The sequence below is a fragment of the Vulpes lagopus genome, chromosome 23, assembly GCF_018345385.1.
Source record: "Vulpes lagopus strain Blue_001 chromosome 23, ASM1834538v1, whole genome shotgun sequence".
NCBI classification, from domain to species: domain Eukaryota; kingdom Metazoa; phylum Chordata; class Mammalia; order Carnivora; family Canidae; genus Vulpes; species Vulpes lagopus.
This window is the reverse complement of record NC_054846.1, coordinates 25,122,212-25,147,868: the sequence shown is the minus strand read 5'-3', so window position 1 is coordinate 25,147,868 and position 25,657 is coordinate 25,122,212. Positions and strand designations below refer to the sequence as shown.

General features: G+C 41.9%; 1 protein-coding gene, 1 long non-coding RNA gene and 1 pseudogene across 14 annotated transcripts in view; 1 reads left to right on the top strand and 2 right to left on the bottom strand.

Annotated features, from left to right (window-relative positions):
- ANKS1B (ankyrin repeat and sterile alpha motif domain containing 1B) overlaps nucleotides 1-25,657 on the bottom strand; it is a 1,017,748-nt gene that overhangs the window by 977,706 nt on the left and 14,385 nt on the right. The window lies entirely within an intron of this gene.
- Nucleotides 916-3,492, top strand: LOC121480960 (annotated as a pseudogene).
- On the bottom strand, nucleotides 8,030-9,501 carry LOC121480963. The gene is made up of 3 exons (XR_005985165.1): nucleotides 9,443-9,501; nucleotides 8,853-9,331; nucleotides 8,030-8,417 (listed from the first exon to the last, which is right to left on the bottom strand). It is a non-coding gene; the product is annotated as an uncharacterized LOC121480963 (long non-coding RNA).

The window sequence follows — 25,657 nt, the reverse complement described above, 5'->3', positions numbered from 1 at the left end:
TGGAACCTACACAGCTCTGAGCCCCTGTGACATGTGACTGCAAGTGACAGAGTCTTTTTTTTTTTTTTTAATTTTTTTTTTTTTTTTTTTTTTTTTTTTTTTTATGATAGTCACAGGGAGAGAGAGAGAGAGAGGCAGAGACACAGGCAGAGGGAGAAGCAGGCTCCATGCACTGGGAGCCCGATGTGGGATTCGATCCCGGGTCTCCAGGATCACGCCCTGGGCCAAAGACAGGCGCCAAACCGCTGTGCCACCCAGGGATCCCAAGTGACAGAGTCTTAATGAGGAATGTCTAGCAAGCACACTACTGCCCAGTAACAAACTACTGACCTACAAAACCATGAGCAACATAAAGTAGTCGTTTTAAACTTCTAAGTTTTACATAAGGTCTCGTACGGTAGTAAGCAAAATAATAATGTTGATGTCACTCCCTTTCAGTAGCTTCTCATTATTCTTATAATAAAATCAAGTTCCTTTTCTATTATTTACATGATCCAGTCCGTTTACCTTGCTGTTAACTAGTGAGTGGCCTTAGCTGAAATGCAACTTCCTCCTAAAAATATTCCCTTTTAATGCCAAGTATAGGGTAGGGGCCTCTGCTAAGCATTCCTATAACATTCTTTACTTTTCCTGTTCTACATCCTCTACAGACAGGAATCGCATCCATCTTATTGGCCAACTGATGCCAATACCCAGTGCATATGGATAAACATTCATACAGTTTTCCTAAGTATTAAATGAATAATATCATGGGGTAGAAAAATCCTAATAGCAAATGAAACACAATAGAATAAATTAGTAATAAAGGTAGGTACGAACAATATACTGCATATAAGAGAATGGGGAAGGGAAGACCTCTCTTAAGGATGAATTTTGGTGAGATAACTGGCACAGAATTAATACAGGAAAGTTTATTTTAAAAGGATAAAACATTAAAAATTTAAAGACTACCTAAAATTCAAAGAATAGCTAATGCCTGGCTCCCTAAGGCACAGGATTTTGTTATAAGTCTAGTTCTATGCCTGTCCAAAGGAAACATCTCAGATTAAAATTTGTTTTGAGCGGCATCGCCGACAGCGGTAGGAGGTTCGGTTGTCGTTCGGCAGCTGCCATTGCAGCTTTCAGTTGCTTTTTAAAGACGGAAAACTCATGGTGCAAACTATTTCCAGGGAATCCCTGTGTTGATCATGGGACATCATATCCTGTATGGAAAAATCATCCATCTGGAGAAACATTTTGCTGTCCTTGTCAAACACACTCCTGAGGAGCAGGACTGTGATGAGCTTGGCTGCACCCAGTACCTGGTGACAGCACTTACCAAAACAAGATCCTTTTCAAAACTCGCCCCAAGCCCATTATCACCAACATCCCCATGAAAGTATGAACAAACCTTGGATTTTCCCTCAAGAGCAGCCAACTCCTTGGACTCGTACTCAGTTGCCACCTCGAGGACAGCTCGGACAACTTGCCGGTTCCCTGGGACCACAGCGAGGGGTCCTGTTTTAAACACAGGCCACCCACTGGGCATGAATTCTGATCCCTTTCTTATGGCAACTGGTTCTCTCGGTGGAAATCTGGCCCCATTTCCAAGGAACCCATCACCTTTTCCATCTTCATCAGGCTCATTGGCTTCAAATCCAGCACCTCTCCCTGCTGGTGCTCGTGACCTAGGCATGGCTTCTTTTCCAAGAGGGATGAATCCCACTGGCGCTGGTGCAGTTTCTTTCCCAAGGCCTGGTGGCCTCTTGGGCCCAGGCCCAGGGCCATCTCTGAACCCTAGGGCAGGGGCTCTTCCAGGCCCAGGATCTCTGTCTAACCCCAGGTTAGGGGGTCTCCCAGGGCCAGGTCCTATGTCCAACCCAAAAGCAGGTGGTTTCCTGGGAATGGGTCCTGACCTCAGAAGTGGTGGCCCTATGAGCCCTGGTTCTGGGCCCAACCTGAGAACAGGTATCTTCTTGACTTCTGGTAATGGTCCTCCTAATCCTAGACCAGTTGGCCTGGGACCAAGACCCAATCTGAGATCAGGCTTCGCTGGTACAAACCCTGCCCTGAGGTCAGGTATGTTTCCAGGCCCAGACCTTGGGCACAACCCAAGGGCAGGCGGCCTGGGACCAGGCCCTAATGTGGACACCAGAGTGGGTGGCCTTCTAGGCACAGGATCTGGTCTTAAGAATGGCTGGACCTCAAGGCCTAGATCTTGCCCCTATTCTAAGAGCAGCGTGTCTTTTGAAGCAAATTCAGCTGCTTTCTCACAGGCTTCTGGAAACATGGGCACAAGCCCATCCTCTATGGCAAGAGTACCTGGCCCCATAGGCCCAAGCTTGGGTCCTGGCTCTCAAGGAATTGGCCTTCCAGGGCCAAATCCATCTCCCATGTCCAGGGATCCCAGCCCCATAGGCCCTAATTCAGCTCTTTTTTCAATGCTAATTCCTTTCCAAGGGGAACAGGTTCAGGAGGGCTCAATCCAGCTGCCTTCTCTCAGTATTCTGGCACATTGGCTTCAAATGCAGCTACTTTCCAGAGGTCTGCTAGCCTCCAGGGCTCAAGTCCAGCAATTTTCCCAAGAACCTCTGGGCCATTAGGCTGCAACCCAGCTAACTTCCCAAGGGCTAGTGGCTTGTAGGGTCCAAGTCCTGCTGCCTTCCCAAGGTCTACTGGCCCATTAGGCCCTGGTCAGGTTACTTTCCCTAGGTCAGCTCCTGGGCCCTGAGCTCTTCTCCAGCAGGCCCCTTGGGTATCAACCCAGCTCCTTTTGCAAGGCCAAGTGGAACCCTGGGTCTAAACCCAGCTTCATTTCCAAGGACGAATGGCCCCGTAAGCAAGACTTTGGTCCCATTTCCTAGAGTGGGGAGCTCCCCAGCTGCTTTCCCCAGACCAGGTGGTCCAATGGCTACAATGTATCCAAATAGAATGTTACCCCCTTTAACACATTTTTCTTTCCAGGACCACTTTGGTTTTCAAGCACCATGGTTCTAGGTGGGGCTGTGTTTTAAGTAAAAGGGTAGATGTGGAGCTACAGTCTGAATTACCTAGCTGGGGCTCAAGTTCAGATGAGCCATTGTTTTCCTCTGCTTCTTTCTTGACTGAAAGTGAAATGTTATTTGTAGGAGATGGACTACAGCAGGTGGGAATGATCCTGACTTTGAGATTAAAGATCTCCAGCCCTCCAGAAGCCTGCTGTGCTTTTGTCCCACAGCTTTCTGCCTCTTGTTTCTTACTAGTTTCCTGAATTGTTCGTGTGGACTTTTCCTCAGGGATACATTGGCCTGCAGGTCCCAATTCGTATGTAGTCCCCTGCTCACCACTGGAGAATCAGCTCACTGCTCTGTAGAAATGTTGGTGAACCGACCATGCTTCAGCAGCTCTGACCTGGGCGGCTTGGACCTGGTCATCCTCTACTGCCATGCCTTTTCCTGGGGGCTTGAACACAGAACAGGGAGGTGGGCAACCACTTCAGAAATCCACCAGATACACGTTCTGCTTGACTGACTGGGCCTGCAACTTCCTTTTCCTGGGACTTAGAGGAGGCCAGAATCAAGGCTCCACCACTCATCTAACTCCCTCTCCACTAGTACTCTCGATCAGAGAACCTCAAAATTTAAACTGACATGGATGGGAATATGGGAATTAGGGTGGGGGTGGGGGGATTAAGGGGAGAAATCACTGTGCTTCGTTCAGCCTAACGTGAAAGGATGGTTGGTGTTTTTCCTGCATTGTATCTTTTCTTACTGTTTCTTTAATAAATGGGATGAGAGGGCAAAAACAATAAAAATAGGGCAGCCCGGGTGGCTCAGCAGTTTAGCACCACCTTCACCCCAGGGCCTGATCCTGGAGACCCGGGATAGAGTCCCATGTCAGGCTCCTGCATGGAGCCTGCTTCTCCCTCTGTGTCTTTGTGCCTCCCCCCTCCTTTGTGTGTCTCTCATGAATAAATGAATAAAATATTTTTAAAAATAAATAAAATAAAATAAAAATAAAAAATAAAATTTGTTAAAAAACATAAAAAATAATAAAATCTGTTTTGAGATCTACTGTTTAAACCAAGTTTACCTCTCAGATAAGGTAATCAACTAAAAATATTTGCTCCAAACATACTTTCACTAATAGTCATGACATAACAAATATACAAACTCTGAACTTTCCTTTAATTACACATTTTAAGAGTACTTAACTTCCTGATGAATACCCTACAATGGTTTGCTAAATGAATAACTAAGTGGAAGAAAGAGAGTAGGGGATCCCTGGGTGGCTCAGAGGTTTAGCGCCTACCTTCGGCCCAGGGCATGATCCTGGAGTCTCAGGCTCCCTGCATGAAGCCTGCTTCTCCCTCTGCCTGTGTCTCTGTCTCTGTCTGTCTCTCTCTCTCTGTGTGTCTCTCATGAATAAATAAATACAATCTTTAAAAAAGAGAGAGAGAGAGAGAGAAAATGGCTTTATAGATAATATTTTTTTTGTCCTAGAAGGCCTATTATTTAAAATGAATTTAAAGCTCCAACACAACCAGACACTAAAAAAACTACCATCAAAGAAAAGACTGACAGATTGGAGTTTATTAAAATTAAAAACTTGTAGACATCAAGAGACATTATTAAAAAACAGAAAACTGGACAGCCCCGGTGGCCCGGAGGTTTAGCGCCACCTTCAGCCCAGGTGTGATCCTGGAAACCCCAGATCAAGTCCCACGTCAGGTTCCCTGCATGGAGCCTACTTCTCCCTCTGCCTCTCTCTCTCTCTCTCTCTCTCTCTCTATCTCTCACTGTCATTAATAAAAAAATAAATCATTAAAAAAAAAAAAGAAAACTGGGACACTTGGATGGCTCAGTCGGTTGAGCTTCTGACTGGATCTTAGCTCAGGTCTTGACCTCAGGGTCATGAGTTCAAGCCCTGCATTATTAAAAAAAAATAAAAATAAACAGAAAACCAAACTATAAATAGGTAGAAGATACTCACAGTGCACAGATCTGTCAAAGAACTAGTATCCAGAATACATAAAGCACTCCTAAAAAAAAAAATCAATAAAACAACCCAATAAAAAATAATCAAAATACTTTGTGGGAAAGTGGTAAAATACAGCTACAAATTATTCCTATTCTGGTATGCATGCCTCTTTGCAATGTGGCATGGCTGCTCCTCCAGTTAAGAGGTAGAGTCCATTTCCCCATCCCTGGAATCCGGGCCGGTCATAACTCACATTGATCAACATAATATGGTGGAAGTGATGCTATACAACCTCCAAAGCTAGGTCTTAAGAGATCTTGCAGCTTCCACTTTTACCCTCTTGGAACACTACCCAACTTTGTAAGGAAACTCTACTACTTACTTATGAGAAGTCACAAGGAAAAAAACAAAGCGCCCGAGTGACAGCCAAAACCCATCTTGGGGCCTTCCAACCCAAGAAACTCCCCCAGCTGTCTGCAGCAGCATGAGAGGGCCCAGACAAAACCAAGAAAGGAACCTCCAAGTCAACCTTGTAATTGAAAAAAATAATAAACTGGTTTTGGCTTAAGCAACAAATAAGTGAAACAGACATAATAGGCACTTCATAAAGATAATATCCAAATGGCCAACAAGCATATGAAAAAGTGCTCAACATCATTATTAAGCAGGGAATGCAAATTAAAACACAGTGAAATACCACAATACATTCACCGAATAAAATTCAAAAGGCTGACAATTTTGAGTGTTGACAAAGATGTGGAATACTGACACTTTCTTACATTGCTAGTTAAAAGGGTAAATTTATACAAACTCTCTGGAAAACAGTCTGGCAACATTGGGTGAAAAATTAAAATTATGTCCACTCTGAAACCCAGAAATTCCATTTCTACTTTTATAACCAACTGAAATGCACATATATGTTCACACACAAATGTATACATACATACATACATACCCCAAAAAGCACATGTGTAAGAATGTTCGTGGGAGCACTATTCATAATAGCCCCAAATTAGAAACAACCCAATTGTTCACCAATAAAAGAATGTATAAATTGTGGTATGTTTATACAATAAAACTACACAACAATTAAAAAGTACTACCACTATTTGCAATACCATGCATGAATCTCATGATATAAAACGAGTAAAACAAGTAGAATTCCATTCCATGTATATGAATTTCAAAAACAAACTAAGTCAAAACTAATGTGAGGAAAGAAGTCACAACAGAAGTCACCTCTCAAGGGTTGCTCATTGACTGGGAAAGGGTATAAGGTGGCTTTCCTGGGTGTTGGAAATGTTCTCTATCTTGACCTGGGGAGTCACAGAGTTGTAACACAAGTTTTGTGTACCTCACTTCACTATACACTATACCCCATTAAAAACAGTTTAAGGGTCACCAAGATGGCTCAGTTGGTTAAGGGCGTCCAACTCTTGGTTTCAGCTCAGATCATGATCTCAGGGTCATTAGATCAAGCCCAGTGTTGGATTCCACCCTCAGGGTGGAGTCTGCTTAAGATTCTCTCCCTCTTCCCTACCTCGCCCTCCCCTTGTTCTCTCTCTCTCTCTCTCTCAAATAAATAAGTAAAATAGTTTTTAAAAATCGTCTAAATATCTTGCAAACCAGTTTATCATTATTATGGCACAGAAATAGTACAGACAGCAAAAGTGCCATGACCTACATAAAGCAGCAAGGAAAAAAATTCCCACTGGACCTCCTTTGCCCTTTGATGATATTAAATATCATGACAGCTGAAATGCAGGTGTGCAGGGATCAGCAATAAACTAATGACTGCTTCAGCACCAACTTCAGCTGGTGTACACAGTATCTGAACCATTTAAATGAAACTGAACGTGAACAGGGCTTTAAGAATAATAATTTCTCATTTATGTTGCTACCCTACCAAATTTACATGAAATAATCTCATAGGTTTGGATTTTATAAACACACATTAAAATATAATTATCCTTTAATTATCTGACACTCAACACTTAAAGTAAATACTCTGGAATTATGTAAAAGAATGAAGATGTGAACTGTATTTAGCCCATCTGTGTAGCCAGTTTAGATGAATGGTAATCACATACTGCTAATAAGATCGAAGTTGTGGGTTCCAGCCTTACAGGAGTCCGTTCCACGCAGAAACTAATACCCCTTGGCACGCTCCTAACAATGCTTTCCAGAGTCTGATAGTTTGTATTACACGAATTAAAAGAAAAGAGAAGGTGCAGTGTATATAGTCAGAATTGCATAAATGTTACAAACAATTTAAAGCATACTAGATTGTTAGCACAATTATTGTTATCACTAAATAAATGAGTTCTCTCTGCTTCCATATGATAATATCAGCAGGATACCATATAGAAAGTAAAATTAGATTTGGGTCATCAAAATGTAGAAGGAGAAAAACTAGCAGACAAATTTGGCCAAACTGATAAACTCAAGAACAGTGTCTCAATAAAGACTACTAATATTTTCTGTTTATATGTTATATTTAAATCGTGTTCTGTCTTCCCCATACTCCAGCAATCTACACTAACAGCTTCCCAGATCTACCTGATTTGGAGATTAAATGAGATAATGTAGTAAATTTTTTTAAAAAAAGAACAGAAAAATCATTCATTTAAAATTCAATATTTATCCAAGCTTAACTGGAATCCAAATTTTCTAATTACTAGATTTGCCCCAAATAAGTTTAATAGTTTCCTAAAAAAAAAAAAAAAATCTTGGGGCAGCCCCGGTGGCTTAGTGGTTTAGCACCGCCTTCTGCCCAGGGCATGATCCTGGAGACCAGGGATTGAGTACCACGTCAGGATCCCTGCATGGAGCCTGCTTCTCCCTCTGCCTGTTTCTTTCTCTCTCTCTCTCTCTCTCTCTCTCTAATAAATAAATAAATAATCTTAAAAAAAAAAAAACTTAAACACTTGAGAAATTGATCCACAATAAACTTACTTGATGCATCCAACTTACTTTGAGAAATATGATGAAATATTCAAGAATGATTTAAAAGTGTTTCAAATCCACATTATTCAAATAGCTTATAAGAGGAAGAATATTGACACATAATAATATAAAGCAACAAGTGAGGTAAGTCATGAGAAAATGCATATAAGTGGAGCCAGAAGTTGGAGAATTACTTCTCGTTGACATAAGAAAAGGCATCACCAAGAAAAGGGCATTTGAGTTAGGTTTTAAAAACTAGACACCACAGACTACGTAGCATTACGGCTGGCTTCATTTATTTAAAAAAAAAAAAAAGGCAGTCACATTTGCCTTCATAACTGTAATGCAATTGTTATATGTAATTACTTATTTGATGTCTCTCTCCCCAACTGGACTCCAATTCCTATAAGGGCTTAGACTCTTGCTTTTTCAGTTGTCTCTCCAGTACCTAGCAGTGCATCTGGTACATTGTAGACATCCAGAAAATGTTTGTTAAATGAATGAGTAACACAAGTGGGAAAGTAACAATTTGCCTACAAAATAAAGAAGAAAAAAGATCAAATGAGTATTTAGGGCCAAGTCACAGATGATCTTGAAAATCAAAACTAAGGAATTTTAACTTTATTTGGTTGTTAATAAGGGCACGCTGAAGATTTTAAGGAGTGCAGTGACATAACTGGGTTTGTGCTTTAGAAAGTATATCTAAAAGTAATACTATACCATAGATCACAAAAAAAGAGAGAGAACGGAAGCAATCACAGTATCGTTACGGGAGTCTGGATCAAAGATAACAAGGACTTAAAACTAAAATTAAAACAGTGGGAATGAAAAGTAAAAATAATAACCACGGGGATAGTGCATGGATAAAATCAACAGGGCAATGAATCTTCCATTTACCCATCTTCTGAGCACCTACTATGTGTCTAGGAGCTAGAGACAGGAAATAAAAAGAAGCCACAGTCCTTTACCTCAAAATGCTGATGGTTTCCCCAAATTGTCCATCCACGATGGTACCTTCTTGACCCATTCCCCCCAGGCTGGCCGCCTCTTCCATGATCCCTTGGAGTCCTCAGTCTGGGAGCAGCCCATTGCTCCCCCTCTCAGAGGCATCAGACTTCACTTCCTCTCCATGTTCCACGATCAGATGCAGGTACTTATGACTTCATGCCCAACTGTTTTAGTAACAAAATTCTTAGCCATGGGAATATCCTTTATCAAATAAGTCTATTCTTGCGGCTTGGTCCAGAATTTCCATCTTTTCCATCCACTTGGCTGATCTGTCTTCCTTCAAGACCAGACATATAAAGCACGCCCCCTGGGAAGTTGCTGCAGGCCCCCTTCCTCCTGGTCACTGGCTCTCCTATGCCACCTCCTTAGTATTGCTGTGACTCTCAGTCCGTATCCCCTTTAAGACGACCAAGACACCTACTAGGTGATGTTGCTCCTACTGGAACAGGGACCACAGTTGATTTTATTTGTGTATAAACAACACGTAGGAAGGAATTGAACATCACTTGTGGTTTGGAGACATGGGTGCTCGACTCAAAACAATACCTACAGCTTCCAGGCATGACAAGGCGTCTCACAAGCTGCAGGGCCTGTCCAAGCTTCTTCGTCTCTGAGGAGCTTATCACTGGGTTGTTGGGAGACTAAGGAACACAATGAATCTGAAAAAAATACTGTAGTTCTTTGAGAAGGATATCTATGAGCATTTGTGATAGATACTACAGACCATCACAGGAGCTCGAGCATGCATTCTTACTAGGAAAGAATGGGAGACATGGGTAAGTGAGAACCTCATGGAGCAGCCTTTATGCTGGCCCTGGAGAACCTACAGTTTAGACAAGCTTACAAGGAGATGAGGTGGGAGGGGCATCCAGGTAAAGAAGGTAATGAGAACAAATGCCAAGAAGCCAGCAGCAATTCAGCAGCAGCAAATTTTACTGAGGGATTATTACGTGCCACACATTGTTCTGAGTGCTACGCAAACAGCAATGAGGACAGGAAAGGTCCCCATCTTCAGAGGGCTTAGATTCTAACTTGGAAGAACAATGAACAAATAAATACACAGAATTATTTCTGACAGCACCAGGTGACAGGAAGGTGATACGCTGTGGTGACTGGGGAGAAGGGGGTACTCCAGACAGAGCAGTAAATCCACTCTGGGGTGATGACATTTGTCCATCTGAGAAGAGGGTAATGAGATAGGCCCAGAATGGGGAAGAGCATGCCGAAGGAAAGAGCAATGCAAAGGCCCAGAAGCAGGAAAACGTCTGAATGGACAGCGTGGCTAAGAGCCAAGAGGCTAAGATACAAACAGTATGACATTAAGGCTGTCACGTCTAAGGAACAGTGAGGTACCACTTCAGACCGAGGCTGAAACAGTAGATAATCTGAGAAAACTAATTGAAGACAAGGACGCCTCACAGGTATCTCTCACACGGCAGAGTGACGTGGGCAGGTGGGAGGCGCTTCCTCTGGAGCAGCCAGGCGGCAAAGCAATGACTGCCGGCCTCCTGTGACTGCGGAATAAAAGTTGTCTCATTCACCTCCACGAAAGGAGAAACCGGAGGTCTAGGAAGGGGTGAGGGTGTAAGTCATGACTCACGTTCACCAAGACACAGGGCAGGCGCCTCTACTCCCAGGTACACAAGACTAGTAACAGGTTAACTTCGGGGCCAGGGTGTCCAGGTGCCGCTGCTTGGCCCTGCACACCCTGCACACCCGCCCGGCAACCACCTGGCAGCAGGGAGGCGTCACAGACGAGCCCCTGCAGGACACGCCACTGACACCACGGGGAGGCGCCACGAGGAACCCAGGGCCACTGAAAACCTGCAACAGAGAGAAAGAAACTCTGCGCTAAGCCCCTGAGATGGTTGGGGCTGCTCACTGTGGCATGTTAACTTCACCTACCATGACTATACACTATAACAATATAGGCAGAATTTTTTTTTAAAGATGATAAAAAGCAGAGGTACTCATCACTCTGAGTGGGGAGAAGAGAACGTGAACTACTACTCATTGCCTTTGACAGATGGCATCTTTTGACGTGGTTCTCTGTCTCTCCCAACATCAATGACTTTTATCAGATATGCCCAACTTGGCAGTTCCTGCTCCAAACGGGACAGCGTTATGGGCCATCCGTCGACGTGGGCCACCACAACAAAGTACCACCAGCTGGGTGGCTCAAGTAACAGAAATTTATTTTCTCGGTTTTAGAGGCTGAACGTCCAAGGTCGGGAGGCCAGGTCCTCCTAGGACCTCTCTTGCAAATGGCTACGGCCTTGCTGTGCCCTCAGCCAGCGGGGCTGGGGGGGTAGTGAAAGGGAGAGTGCAAGCAAGCTCATGCCAGCCAGCCCTCCAGTGTCTCTTATACAGGTATTAAGCCCACTGTGAGGGCACACCTTTGAGATCTCCAAACCTAATTCTCTCCCCAAGGCCCCATCTCCAAATACCATTACACTGGGGACTAGGGCTTCCATCTGGGGGTGAGAGGAGGGGGGTGCACAATGTAGTCCACAGTAGCAGATGTCCTCCCATCCCTGGTTTGTGGTTTGGTCATGTGACCTTCTCTGGCTTCCAGAATGAGGCAGAGGTGACCGTGTAGGCCAGCTCCAAAGCCAGGCCTCAAAAAGCTCTGATATATTTCCACTTGCCCTCCGGCACCTCCATCGCGGGCATGAGAAGACTGTGCTATGGCTAGACCACCTCACCAAGGAGGACAGAAACTCAAAAAGCCAACCCCTATTTCGACAACCTGTGATGGGGAGCAGAGCCACCTCGCCACCAAGCCTAAACCACCCTGCCTAAATCAGTAGGTGCATAAATGATAATAAATGGTTATGTTTGCAATGTGACATACAAACACAAGTGTGGGCCTTTGTTGGGAAACATGACTGCAGTAATAGGGACCGGATGTAACTTCTATCTAATGTCTACAGATAAAGGGCCAAGAAGAGTATCCAGCTCCTTAGGAAAAACCTTATGCTAACAAAGACATCAGGAAAATTAATCTGGACTTCGCCAAATTTTTTTCTTGAAGCTCCTGTTTATTCACCTCTGCTGGTTCTGTGCAATAGCTCCTAAATCCAATTCTAATCCTAGTCAGCAAGATTTGTGAAGATAACAGAGGAGATGGAAGGAAGGAGGGGAAAACATAAAATCATGTGGTACTGCAAAAAAGTTATCGACATCAAGGAAGAAAATCAAGTGTACTACAAAACACCAAACATGGTAAAAATGAAGAAGTCCTTTGGTTTGGTCAGGAAAACATCACTAGCTCATTGGAAAGTCATTCTTGGAAAATAGAAACAGACACAGGAGAATCAAGAAAAGAGTAAACTGCACGTAGATCGAGACAGTCAGTGTAGAGGATTTATTTTAGCCGTGTAACAACGAAAAGAAATGGGGCAACCACTAGTGGGGCAAAAAATGGAACTCATCTCTTAACACAGGAGACCTGGGCTGGGTTAGTTTTCCACTGCTACATAACAAAGTGCCACAAGCTTACGATCTCCGTTTTTCGGGGCAGAAGTTCAGGGGGACTTAGCTGGGCACTCTGCTCATGGCCTCACAAGAGCAAAACCCAGGTGTTGACCAGTTCTTGTCTGGAGGCTCTGGGGAGATCCATTCCCTTGCTAATTTGGATTATTGGCACAACCCAGCTCTATGCAGCTCTAAGGCTGAAGTCCCATTCCTTTGTGGGGTATTGGCCGGAGGTAGCTCTCAATGCCTAGAGCCTGCACTTCCCTCCCAGCACAGCCTCCCTCTCGGAGCCAGCAACAAAGCCATCCAGCCGTTTCATGTTCTCAAGCTCTGGCTTCCCCTTCTACAGTCAGTTGGAAAACATTCTGCTTGTACACATTCTAATCATGGGATCATACGAGGTCCATCTAGATCATCTCCATGTCTTAGGGTCAATTGATTAGTGACCTTAATTATATCCCAAAATTCCTTTGGGTATGTACTGGAACATAATCAAGGAGGTAACATCCAGCAGGTGCACAGTCCTAGGGATTATGACAAGAAATCTTGTCATTTTATAGGATTATATATTAAAGTTAGGAAAGGATCCAAGAGTGAAAAGATCTTGAAGATTTCACACATCAGAATCATGTATGATAATGAATTACCAATAATTCGGAAGGGAAGAAATCAAGGAAAAAGCACACCATCCTAGCCATGGCAAAAACAGAGGCTGCCTTTCCTTGGAGATTGAGAGAATGACAAAAGGGGGAGAGTGGGAGGCAAAAGACAGCATTTATGCCAGCTATTTACTTTGCCAAATTTAGTATCATTTTAATTTAGATACAAAGAGACATATTCTCATATTCTGGATTCTCTGAAAAAGTTCCTCCAGATGGTTATACCTCCCTAGAGTGACAGCACCCAGGGTAGCCTTGCACATATTGGGAATTCAATTAAACGCTGCTGACCATCTGATTGAGGATTCAGAGTCTGGAGTAGCTGACTCAATACAAACATATGGCTTAGTTCCCATCAAAGGAAAAAAAACCAAGTCACTATATTCCCCTAACACAGCCCCTCCTTTGCAATGTGGGAGAAAACAGAATCGAACTAATAAAAATAGACGAATGTAAAAAAGATTAGGGAACAGGCAAACTGCAGAATACAAAACTTCTCTAATTTTATCATAAAGTCAGAATTCTTCAGCTAAGAACCGACGCTAAGACATTTCCTTCTTAATTCTGTTCCATCAAAGCAGTGGCTCCCGGGCGCTGCACTTCAGGGTACCTCAGAGGAGGAAGACACAGTGAGCTCGGGCTGCTCAGGGCTGGGGGACAAGGACACCAATGACGATAAGGTGAGGCTGAGCGATAGTAAGTGTTCAAAGTGCAGGGAAGAAAACAATATTAAACCACTGTAACTCTATAAAGACCCACATAAAGTATTTACAGACAAGAAAAACAAAGGTTCGGACAGGTCAAATACATTTTCTCCAAGGTCATATAGCAAGGATTATAGTAGATTATAACTTCCAATTCGGGAGTGACTGACCCCGAAACTCAATTCTCTCCTAAAGGAGGGATTAACTCATCTCTGGTCAGCTACCTGGACAAGGGTTTAGAGTAAAGTAGAAAGAAACTGTAACAGCTTCTTGGAGAGGCCATTATTTCAAGTGGAACTCAGGAAGATATGTTCAATGTTGAAAAGCGGAGAGGTAAAGTAAGGAGAACAGTTCCCGGGGAAGGAGCATAAGGCACGGAAGCAAGAAATCTGGGTCAACGTGGGGAGGCTGTAAGTAGTTCAGAGAATCTAAAGCACAAATTCCTTACAAGTAAATATATGAAGTCGGACACTGGTGTAAGGGGCAGTATGGAAAAATACTCTGTATTTACTCTACAGTTAACAGGGAGAGAAAGGCAGGGAGGTCCAAAACATGAGCCTGAACTATGAAGGGAAAATCCTCCCCACCTCCCTTTGCTCTCTAGTCCTGAGGAGAGCAGGGTCCCAAGCCCACCTCCAACCCACCGTCAGGCTTTGTTGTCACCGTTACATAAATTAACCCACTTATCACAGGCTAGCAACGTTCCAAGGGGTGGAGCTCTTACTGGTCTTTCAATCCTTCCTGTCTTCCCATGGCAGATTGCACAGACCCTCTGTGGGGGTCCAGGCACCCCCTGCTACCGTTGTCACACAGGAACCACAGTTCCAGGTCCCCATAGCTCCTCTTTTCCTCTTGGTCTTGCCACAGAAGGACCAGGTGTATTCAGCATGCCGGCTTATCTCAATTTCCTCCACTGCTTGCCCTGACGGAAACACCGTAACAGGTCCCATATTTACTGACAAGGCCAACCTTCTTGGCACGTTTGTCCATGTCACCACGAACTAGGACACCACCCGGGGGGTACCCGCCATCTGTTTCTGCAAAGTCCTACTGGAACACAGCCACGTCCAGTCATTCATGAACTGTCAACGACTACGTTCTCCCTACAACAGCAAAAACTGTATGGCCCATAAAACCTTACTTTCTAGCCCTTAACAGAAAAAAATGTGCCATTTGCTCTAGTCCCATATCTCACAGGACTCTTCTAGTCGTTTGTTCTGGTCTAAAATATAAAACTGATATGGAAAAAAATAAAATAAAATAAAATAAAACTGATATGGATATCTCTTGATGGCTCAATTTCCAATATTATAATTTTAATTCCTGTTACAGAAATTGAGAATTTTGCTATCGTACACCATCAGCCTTCCTCCCCACTCCCCTCTTCACTTCTCTCTCAGTATGTTTAAGTCAGTACTCAGTGTTTATACCCTAGGACTACATAAAGATTCTTTATTCCTGAGACAGCTAATATTATGTAATTGTTTCTGTACTTACAAAGATATCTTCGCAAAGTTAATAATTACCATTTGCTTTGTTTGCCTACTTTTCCTATCACCATTTACCTATCAACATTTTTTCCCAAGTCTAACACACTTGCCAACAGTCTTTTTTTTTTTTTCCAAATGTTCAAACACTTTGTATCCCATATCCTTCCTATAGTCCTCCATCCTTTTTCTCCAATCTGGACTGGGTACTAAGCCTAGTGAAGAAGCTACTTTTCAAGGAACCTCCTTTCTCTGCCCTCCTGCATTAAATCCTTTGTTTTCTGCATCCTATGCCTTTGATTGGAGTTCCTCCCTTGTTTTTATGCAAGTGCATCTTCTAGAAGCTTTCTATGAAAGGACACCTAATATATAAATGTATTAATCCTTCTGTGTCTTACAACTTCTTTATTCTATACTAGCTAATCAACAGGTCATCTAAATAGAGAAGTGTAAGCTACAAGTGATTTTTCCCTCATAATTCTGAAAGCACTCAACACTGTCTTCTATAATCTGGTGTCCCTGCTAAAAGTTGGATGTTATTCTGATTTCCATTCATCTCTATATGACGTTTTTGTGTCTCCTTTTTTTTTGTTTTATACAACTACCAGAGCTTTCAGAATTTTATTTTAATCCATAGTCTTCTTAAATTTTGGATTGATGTGGCTTTACGGTCTCTTCTCATTCATTATGCTGTATTATTCATTATGCAGAGACCTGTATCCTACAGTAGTAGGAAATCTTCTTGTAATATTTCTTTAACAATTCCCTTCAGGTCTTCTCCTTGAGCTCTGTCAGCTGTCTATGCCACAGTAATGATGCGTTACAAACTATCCTAAAACTCAGGGGCTTAAAACAATAGCCATTTATAATTGCTCTGGACTCTACCAGTTGGCTAAATGGTTCTGCTGATCATCTAGTGGGCACAGGTCAAGGGTGCAGCAATCCCACAATGCAAAGGACAGTCCTACCCCATTGCCAAAAAGAATTACGTGGCCCAAAACGTCAACAATGCGAAGGCTGAGAAATCTGGTTCAAAAGTTACTTCCTGGGGCACCTGGGTAGCTCTGTCAGCTGTCATGAGACCAAGCCCCCATGTCAGTCTCCAGGCTCAATGGGGAGTCTGCTTGAGATTCTCTCCCTCTGCCCCCCTCCAACTCACTTGTGTGTGTGCATGAATGCTTTCTCTCTCTCAAAATAAGTGGATCTTTACAAAAAAAAAAGTTACTTCACTTATATTCCAAGACCTACAAATAGCTCAACAATCAAGCAAAAACCTGCCTTAGGCTCAAACCCTCTCTTCCAGTGTCAGACCTACTATGTTCCCGGACCTGCTGCCTGCCTTGACCATTGAGATGTTGCTTTTTCCCCCAGACATGACATGATACACCGGTCCTCAGATCCTCAACTCCTTCCTGACATCGACCTAAGAAACCTAAGACACAGATGCCTCCATCTAGTTCCAAAACTCCCTTGTTTCTCACTATGGAAAATGGGGAGACTTTAATCCTTTGTTTCCTGGACTTGGAACTCTACAGTCTGGTCCCCAACCCAACCTGACCAACCTTAATCATCTACTGCTCCCTGCACCTCAGGGTAACAGTACAGTTTGACACTATACAACAGAGCAGCCTTTAAAAGACCTTCTCCTGTCTAACTGTGGAGTCCTGGTGTTTAATCTCTTCTTTTGTAATAACCTTAGGGGCTACTGCGTATTTCTAAAACAGCCATTTACAGGTTTTAAGAGCTCATTACATGATCACTAAAGGAATACATGAAACTCATAACCCGCAGGCTTGAGTTGCAAGGAACATGTATTTATACTGACTGATTTCTGAGTTCTTTAATTCAGCCACCAAAGTACATCAAGCAGTACTCTGTTCGGCATGGGAAAGTAGAGGGATTAAAAAAAAAAAAAAAAACCCACTCATGGTCCCCTACCCTTAGAGAGCTTACAGCCTAGTATATATTAAGTCAGATATGTAAATAATAGATTCATACATAACCTGATTAGTCAGATTATCCTTATTCTATAGCTTAAAAAGAAAAATCCTTTCTCAGAATTGACAGAAATAACAGTCTTAAAAGTATACAGAATGAATAAATGAGCACATGAACAAGCATATGGATAAATGAGAAACCAAATATCCAACTAGTAAAGCTTTTTGGGGGGTCTTAGGCAAGGTAGTAAGTCTATCACGTAAATGACTTTCATTATTCTACAACATCTCCTTTCATTTTCCTTAGATGTCATCCTCACTATAAATGCTAATTGATTTAGCATATACAACAAATTAACCTGGTACTAGAATAATTCTGTAACACAATACAGAATTTTTTTTAAAAATCTGTGCTTCTCAGCTTTACAGATAATGGAGCCTCTAAACAGATACAGGCCACTAGTCTAATCTAGCTCAGTAGACTGATGCTGGACAAGAATGCACCAGACAGCCTCCCCAGATGTTTATACTGAGCCCCATCTAATCAATGTTTATGCCTTATGGATTATTAAGGTTTGTCATGTTTGGTTGATGTATTTACTAATAGGGCAACATAAAAAATTCCCAAGAAAAGACATCATAACTATCTTATACTCCATCCCGAAGTCTAGAAATACCATTTACCAATTCAGCCATCACAAAGGAGCCACCTGGTTGAATGGATTTTCCCTTTGTAGAACACCTTGTCATTCATTATGATGACTGACTGGTACTGCAGCTGCATTGAGATCTCTGATAGTACAAAGGAGATTAATCTTCATTCCTCGTGACATGGAATCATGCAAAACTGGGTTTGAACCTAAGCTCCATGAGGTACTGTCTACATGATTTTGAGCAAGATATTCAACCTCTTTTAAATCTAAAGTATACACAGGACTTTAACCACATGTAAATGGGGAAAATAATACTGATCATACATTTGCTATGAGAATTGATAAGGAGATAATAAATCTATAAGACCAGCATATACTAGATGTTCAGTGAATACTAGCATTCCCTTTACTCTAATCTGATTTAAATTATCAAGCAAAATTATCTAATAATTGTTTCCCCTCATTTTGATGAATTTTCATGTAGCTCCCTCCCTCCACTTTATTATCTCTTCATTCATTCTTCCATTTAGGTTCAAAGTTACTAAGAGCAAGAACTTAACACTGCTTCTCCTGAAATATCTCCCAGACGTCTCTGAAATCCATAGCGAAAAGAGAAGTTATGGTTCCAAATGGGCCTTTACTCTAAAACACAGATTACCTTTGTTTTAAAGTACCTCCCCCAACTCCTATATCTCTGATAATTTTCCAGCACTGAGGAAAGAACACTGGCTTTTAAGTCAGGCAATTCTCAATTCCAAATCCAACTACACTGCTTACATAGTCAAGTTACTCACTTATCCCAGTTACTAAACTTCTTTGTATCTCCATGTCCTGTAAACTTAACTCAATGTCCCATAAACTATGGCAACAGGCACAGCGCCTAACAATAGGTGCTCTAACAAACGACTAAATTTTTCTCAGCCCTGGGGTTACTAATCAAACTTATCTCTCAGGCAACAATTGCTCTCAAAGACATAGTCCAAAAAGAGATAGCATGCCCTGTTCCACAGTTATTCACTCACTTTGTTTCTCAACAAATAATTTTTGGAATGCCTTGTATGTTCTGGGCATAAAACAGTAACATTTATTTAGCACTTTAAAAAGACAATGGATTCAAGATCTTAGGCCTGAAGGACCTCAGGGTCTAGAGGGAAGGCAAACATGCAATAACTACAATGCAGTTATTCTAAGTGCTAAACATAGAGGTGTGCACAAGTGCAGAGACGCACAGAAGACAGAGCTCTGGCAAGGCTTCCCAGAGGAGATGATGCTGCTGGAATTGAGTCCAGGAGGATGAACAGGGCTTCATGGAGCATGCAAGGGAAAGACATGTATCCCAAGGGGAGCAACAGCAGAAGATCCATGATGCCTGCTGACAACTCCACGTATAGGAATCAGGCGTGGCTGGAGGATGCTGAGGCAGGGGACAAATGAGAAAGGAGGCAGGCTGGAAGAAGCCAAATCATAAAAGGCTTCAAATGACAGTCCAAAGTGTTTGGACTTTATTCTTTATGCCCTGGAGAGCCACTGATTTCTAAGTTGGAGAATAAAAAGTTTCAGAATAACTCCTCTAATGGCAGAGGAATGAATGGCTTAGAAGGACTAATACTGGAAGTGGTGATACCAAACGCATGTAAGCAGGAAGGGAAAGCTAGTCAAGGATGGCTGTAGAGTTTCTGGCACAAATGAATGGAGCACTGGAGTTCCATCTAACACAAAGGAGTCATATATTGGGCAGAGCAGAACCATGGGTTAAAATAATAAACATTTCAAGTTTCATGATTCCATTAAGTGCAAGATACTCAATAAGCCACTGGAGAAAACGTGTCTACAGTACAGGAGACAGGACTAAATTAGACATACAGATTTTAGGATTTATATTTGGGAGTAATAATTTTTAAAACCAAGGAACATGCTTTTGAAATATAATTCCTTTAGACTTCTCTCCCAACTTCAACTGAAAAGATCACAAATTCAAAACCTTAATTACCATCTATTGCACATATACTAAATTTTAACGCACAAAAATGAAAAGATGTCAAGATATTTAATAAAAACAATAAACTCTTACCAAAGATAAATATTTTATATTCATTAATTTATCACTTTTCTTAAGCAATCTACTAACTAATAAAGACCTTTCCCTCACCCACAAAATTAATGTATTTCCAAAATAATGTCTTCATGGCAAAAAAAAAAAAAAAAAAAAACAGCACGCTTCATCTTCTGAATAAACAAGTTGGTTTAATTTCCTGAGTAAACATTACTCATACATAATCCTGAACAGAGTCCAAATTCACTGAAAGAGTTAAGAAATTTCTAAAATCCCAGGAGCAATAAACCTCACCAGAGAATCTATTCAAGAGCTTATTATAAAGGACTAAAAGTCAATGTCATACCAAAATTTTAAATAACATCATGCATCCCTCTATTTAATAAATTATTTCAAAATCAGGTCACAATTGACAGACACACTATCTTGGGCAGACGGCAGAGAGTAGATAAGCAGGGAAAATTTCCTTTTCTCTACTGAAGCATGTCCACCAACTGTCATATTTGGAAAACAGCCAAAATGAGCACATTATTTGCAAAAAGAACAGGAAGCTCTTGAAATATTAGCAAAATGTATGGTATATAAATATGGAATGTAAAGAATTAAGATTCACATTCGTGGATGCTTAGAAATAATGTTTCTAAATTGTATAGTAAAAGCACAAGTCCATCCAAGGTACCAAGCTCTAGAAGCCAAAGGTAGAGCCCCTTGAGCCCTGGGGCTATGTGTCACCCTTATCTTCTAGGCTGTGACCATTTATCCAGGGTAAAGTTCCCATAAACATTTCCAAAACAGACACCTGGCCTCATAGTTACTTTACCTCAGTTAGCCACACAAATCGCCTTGAGAAAACCATGGTCAAACCATGTCTTTCTCTCTTAATGTCTTTTCTTTGTCTCCTAACCTTTCTATTCCTCTTTTGTCACAGAGCATTTTCTGGTTCTCTGGCTACAAAGTTTACAGTGAGAGCTGACACAGCCTAGTCCCTGAAGAGAACAGCTGAACTATTAAGGAAGGAAAGCAGAGAGAAAAGAGAGAGGGAACCTAGAAATGCTAACTAGAGAGGAAACAGGAAAATTTTAGACTTCCTCTGAATCTATATATGCTTGTAACTCTAGGTTAATACTCTCAGTTGTGATCAGGGCCCACAGTCAACTAAGGGTAACCAAGGGTCTTCTTTTTTTTTTTTTTTTTCTGACTCAGTACAGCCACCCTTATTATTTTATGCCTGTTATCTATCAATTCAAGCATGGCTTTATGAACTTTGACATCATATGGAAGTACTCTGGGTGTTTTACTGAATGAAGCATTATTGCATTGCACTATTTTAGGTATAGAGGGATAAATGAATATTGATAAGTGTGGAGCCATTCCAAGGGAATGATGGTGGTGGTGGTGATGGTGAAGGTGATGCAGATGGAGATGGTGGTGATAGTGGTGATGATGGTGGTGATGGTGGTGATGGTGGTGATGGTTGTGATGATAGTGGTGATGATGGTGATGATGGTAATGGTGATGGAGATGGAGATGGTGATGGTGATGGTGGTGATGGAGATGGTGATGAGCATCAGTAACCATCCTTCTGCTAGTGCTGTACTGTCACTAAGTGCTCCAGACATCTACCTTCTCCCCTCCACATGCACCCCTTAGGTCCTATAGGTCAATAAGGATAATTCTGATCCTATAGGCCTATCTACTTTGTTGCAAAATGGTAACCAAAGGTCTTCTAAATGGGATCCTCACTAATCTAAAACAAATATGTATTTTTATTTATTTTTAAAATATTTTATTTATTCATGAGAGACACAGAGAGAGAGAGAGAGAGAGAGAGAGAGAGAGAGAGAGGCAGAGACACAGGCAGAGAGAGAAGCAGGCTCCATGCAGGGAGCCCAACATGGGACTCGATCCCGGGTCTCCAGGATCACGCCCTGGGCCGAAGGCAGCGTTAAACCACTGAGCCATCCGGGCTGCCCAGTAATTTTTTTTTTTAATGAAATGGTAGGAGTCTGGACAATGCCCAAAGCCAATAGCCAGGGAAAATAAGAGTACAGGGATTCATCTTGAGTGACTTTATTACTGGAAACTCCCTGGCAGTTGTAACATTGCTACCAACGCCACTGTCACCCTGGATAAGGTGCCCAGTGGTATCACAGAGTATTCTGGCTCTTTGAAGAAGTATGGGAAGCAGGACAGAGAAGAAGTAAGCAAGGCAAATCGAAGAAACAAACGTCTAGTTGGGGTGTATTCTCTCAAGAAGTCCACAAAATAGGGTAATAAAATATTCTCCATATGCCCCTTTTCTGAGATTTTGTTCCCATTCCCCCCAATCATGAGGTTAAGCCCAAAGAGATTCAGCAGCTCCAATTTATGCTACATGACCCTGTCCCCCTGGATCCCTGCTACCTTGATTTCTGGTCTTTCCAATTCCTGGCATTTCAACTTTTCCTTGAGAGAGAGAGAGAGAAAGAGAATGTGTCTAGTCCTATAAAACCCCCACTTCCATGTAAAGAGCAAGCAAGCAAGACTTCAGAGAAAGGTCACATCCAACAAGGATCTCCACCACTCCTTTCTTCAACTCCTTTCCTGCACAGAAACAACACATGGATTACACTGCTAAGAAAGTAGTATCTGCCAATTCAAGAGTTTTGAAAGGACTGAAGGAATAGGAACGGGAAGGACAGATCCTCATTGTTCTCCCAACGAATGTCACAAACCTCAAAGTGTAAACCCAAGGATTTCTTAAAAATAGAAAGCCAAGAGACCAAAAGAAATACTGTGAAAATGTCACAGGTTATTAGAGGTGCTGCCAATGATGAGAAGAGGTTAAGAGGGTGGGAAAAAAAAGTTAAGAGGGTGGGGGAAAAAAAAACAGTAAGAAACATCATCTCTTCAGATTCCCAGATGTTATCTTGCACATTAAGTATGTTATTTAAATCCAGGCTTCCTTCTTAGGTAGTAAAACCAAAATTCTGATCATTATTCCACTGAGTTCATCTTTCCAGACCTAGAAAAGGACAGGAGCAGCTGATAATACTGCCTGCTGCTTATTTTCTCTTGAATTTCACATGAGAGACCAAATGGTATAGTACAGTATAGAATATAACTGCAAGGAATTATTCTGCAATGTTCCCAAACTTTTTTTTTTTTTTTTACTTTTTGCAAATAAGGAGGGTATCAGTCAACCATATCAAATGCCTATTAACAAGCTACCTGGAAATTTCTTTGCTCCAACTTACTTCTAGCAATTATGGATTCTTGGCAGTAATTTACAGTCTGGGAAATCCCCAGTATGAACTACTTATTGCCCTGGTTCATTTGGAGCAACAACCATTTTACAAGACCTGTGCAGATTTACCACATTTTAAAATACAGTTGGTCTGGTTTTTTTTTGTTTTTTTTTTTTTAAGATTTTATTTATTTATTCATAGAGACACAGAGAGAGAATGAGAGGCAGAGACACAGGCAGAGGGAGAAGCAGGCTCTATGCAGACAGCCTGGCGGGGGACTCGATCCAGGGTCTCCAGGATCACACCCTGGGCTGCAGGCGACGCTATACCGCTGCACCACCGGGGCTGCCCTATATGTTCCAGTCTTTTTTTTCTTTTTTTAATATGTTCCAGTCTTAATCATCTATAGTAGACCTTCCTCTCCCCAAAATTAGCTCCAAGCTCTGTGGCACCGCCTTCCGAGTGTATCTGGAGATCATCCGCGCAGGTCCGCGCAATTTCTTATGTTTTTATGACATCCTATAATAACAGTGGGACTATCATATAACAAGAAAGACCTACTTGCTAAAATCCTCATTTCTATCAAATTCTGCAAACTCAACTTCTTTGGTGAATGACAGTTCTTATCTCAGTGCTTTTATATAACTCTTTTTCTTTCTGCATTATCATCATCTTACTAAAATTCTTGAGAATGCACTTTGAGGACAATTATGATACTTTCAGCTAAACAGAGCAAAAAATATATAAAGATTTTTCTCTTTCTCAATCTGCAGGCCTACTACATATCCATAACAATATACACGAAAAAAAAAGCTCATTTAAAAATGCAAAGTGCTGACCAATCTATCAAACTATCATCATCTCTCCTCCAAAACACAGGAAGAAATAAAGACCAGAAGAACTGCCACACAGTACACAGGCTTTGGTGATGATTTCCACCTTAGCTAGAATTCTTAATTGCCCAAAACTCAATTTTCTTCCAACACAAGGACATAGATATTGCTGAGATTTTTTTATCATCATCATCATCATCATCACAGATAAAAAGAAGAGCATTAGGTTACTCTCTTCTTCCACTTCCTCTTCCACTCTCTTTCCTCTTTTCCTTCCTCCTATTTTCCCTCTCTTCCTGAACAATTCAGTCTGTAAAGCCATTAAGAAGGGCAGGGAGAGGGATCCCAGGGTGGCTCAGCGGTTTGGTGCCTGCCTTTGGCCCAGGGCATGATCCTGGAGACCTGGGATCAGGTCCCACATCAGGCTCCCGGCATGGAGCCTGCTTCTCCCTCGTGCCTGTGTCTCTGCCTCTCTCTCTCTCTTTCATGAATGAATGAATAAATAAATTTAAAAAAAATTTTAAAAAGGGCAGGGAGAAATGATCATCCACACTAGAGGCAAGAGGGAGGCTGCAGGGGCCTGCAGTGAAGTCGTTGGGAGCCCAAGCCCAGGGAAGAGACAGTCCTACTGAGGGCAGCAGAGTATGGGGTGTCAGAGCCAGCAAGATGGAAAGGGCGTCCCGATAGAGGGCTGAGCAATGTGAGAGGGAGTAAAGGGTATCCACAAGGTAATGGCAGATGAGCACATCCAGACACAGAGTGCCAAGAGTCCAAACACAGTGAAGAGGGAATCACATGCAAGGGTGACCCAGTTTGTGGGATTAGATGCCAAGCAGGGTAAGAAGGGTCTCCCTCAGTAGATCTGGACTGGCATAGAGAGTCAGAGACTATAAACTGCAAGAGGGTATCAGTGGAGATCAGGCCAAGGTGGGTGTCAGAGCCTGAGCTGGGTCACAAAGACTCAGCCTCAGGGCACCAAATGGCAGCACAGGGAAGAATGGTTACGTATACTGGGGAATTTACCAAATACATCTATGTACCAAAGAGACCAGAAGCCACGTTTTTCACAACTGGAGCAAGAAGTTACCAATCTAGGAAGGAAGAAACCAAAACGAATCCTACCTGTGGGGTTGGACTAGAGTTAGATATGTCACTGGAAGCCCATAATTTTCAATAAATATAGGTACGTATAGATGTAAACCTGTGTACTTCTGTATGTGAATATTTTTTCCCCACTAATGACCATACTTAGTATCCAAATCCTAGCATCTTAACTTACCATTTTCCAATAAAAGGAACTAGGGCTTCCCAGAGAAATGGCTGATCCAGAAATGAGGCAAAGAAAGATGAGTCCTAGAACATTTTATGATGCCAAAAATCAAGGAAATACTCAAAGAATGACTCAGAAAAACCAGCCCTAAAAGATTTATACTGGCTAGGTCTGGGATGATTTAAACATTAAAAACTAATAATGACAGTAATACACTAAAACCTATCCAATAAAATAGCAAATCATGAGTCCACACTTATTTAAATAAAGTTTGATGAAGAATAGGATAGTCAGATAATTTAAGTACACCTCCCAACAAAACAGCTTTTACAAAGGGTTTTCCCTTTGGAATAATGGTCTATATAGAAGTCTGACGCACACCATCAGAAACAAGTGATTAAAGTGAACATTATGAGCAAAAGAAAACAAACCAAAATCACATGCACTTGATAGGATGCAACAAAA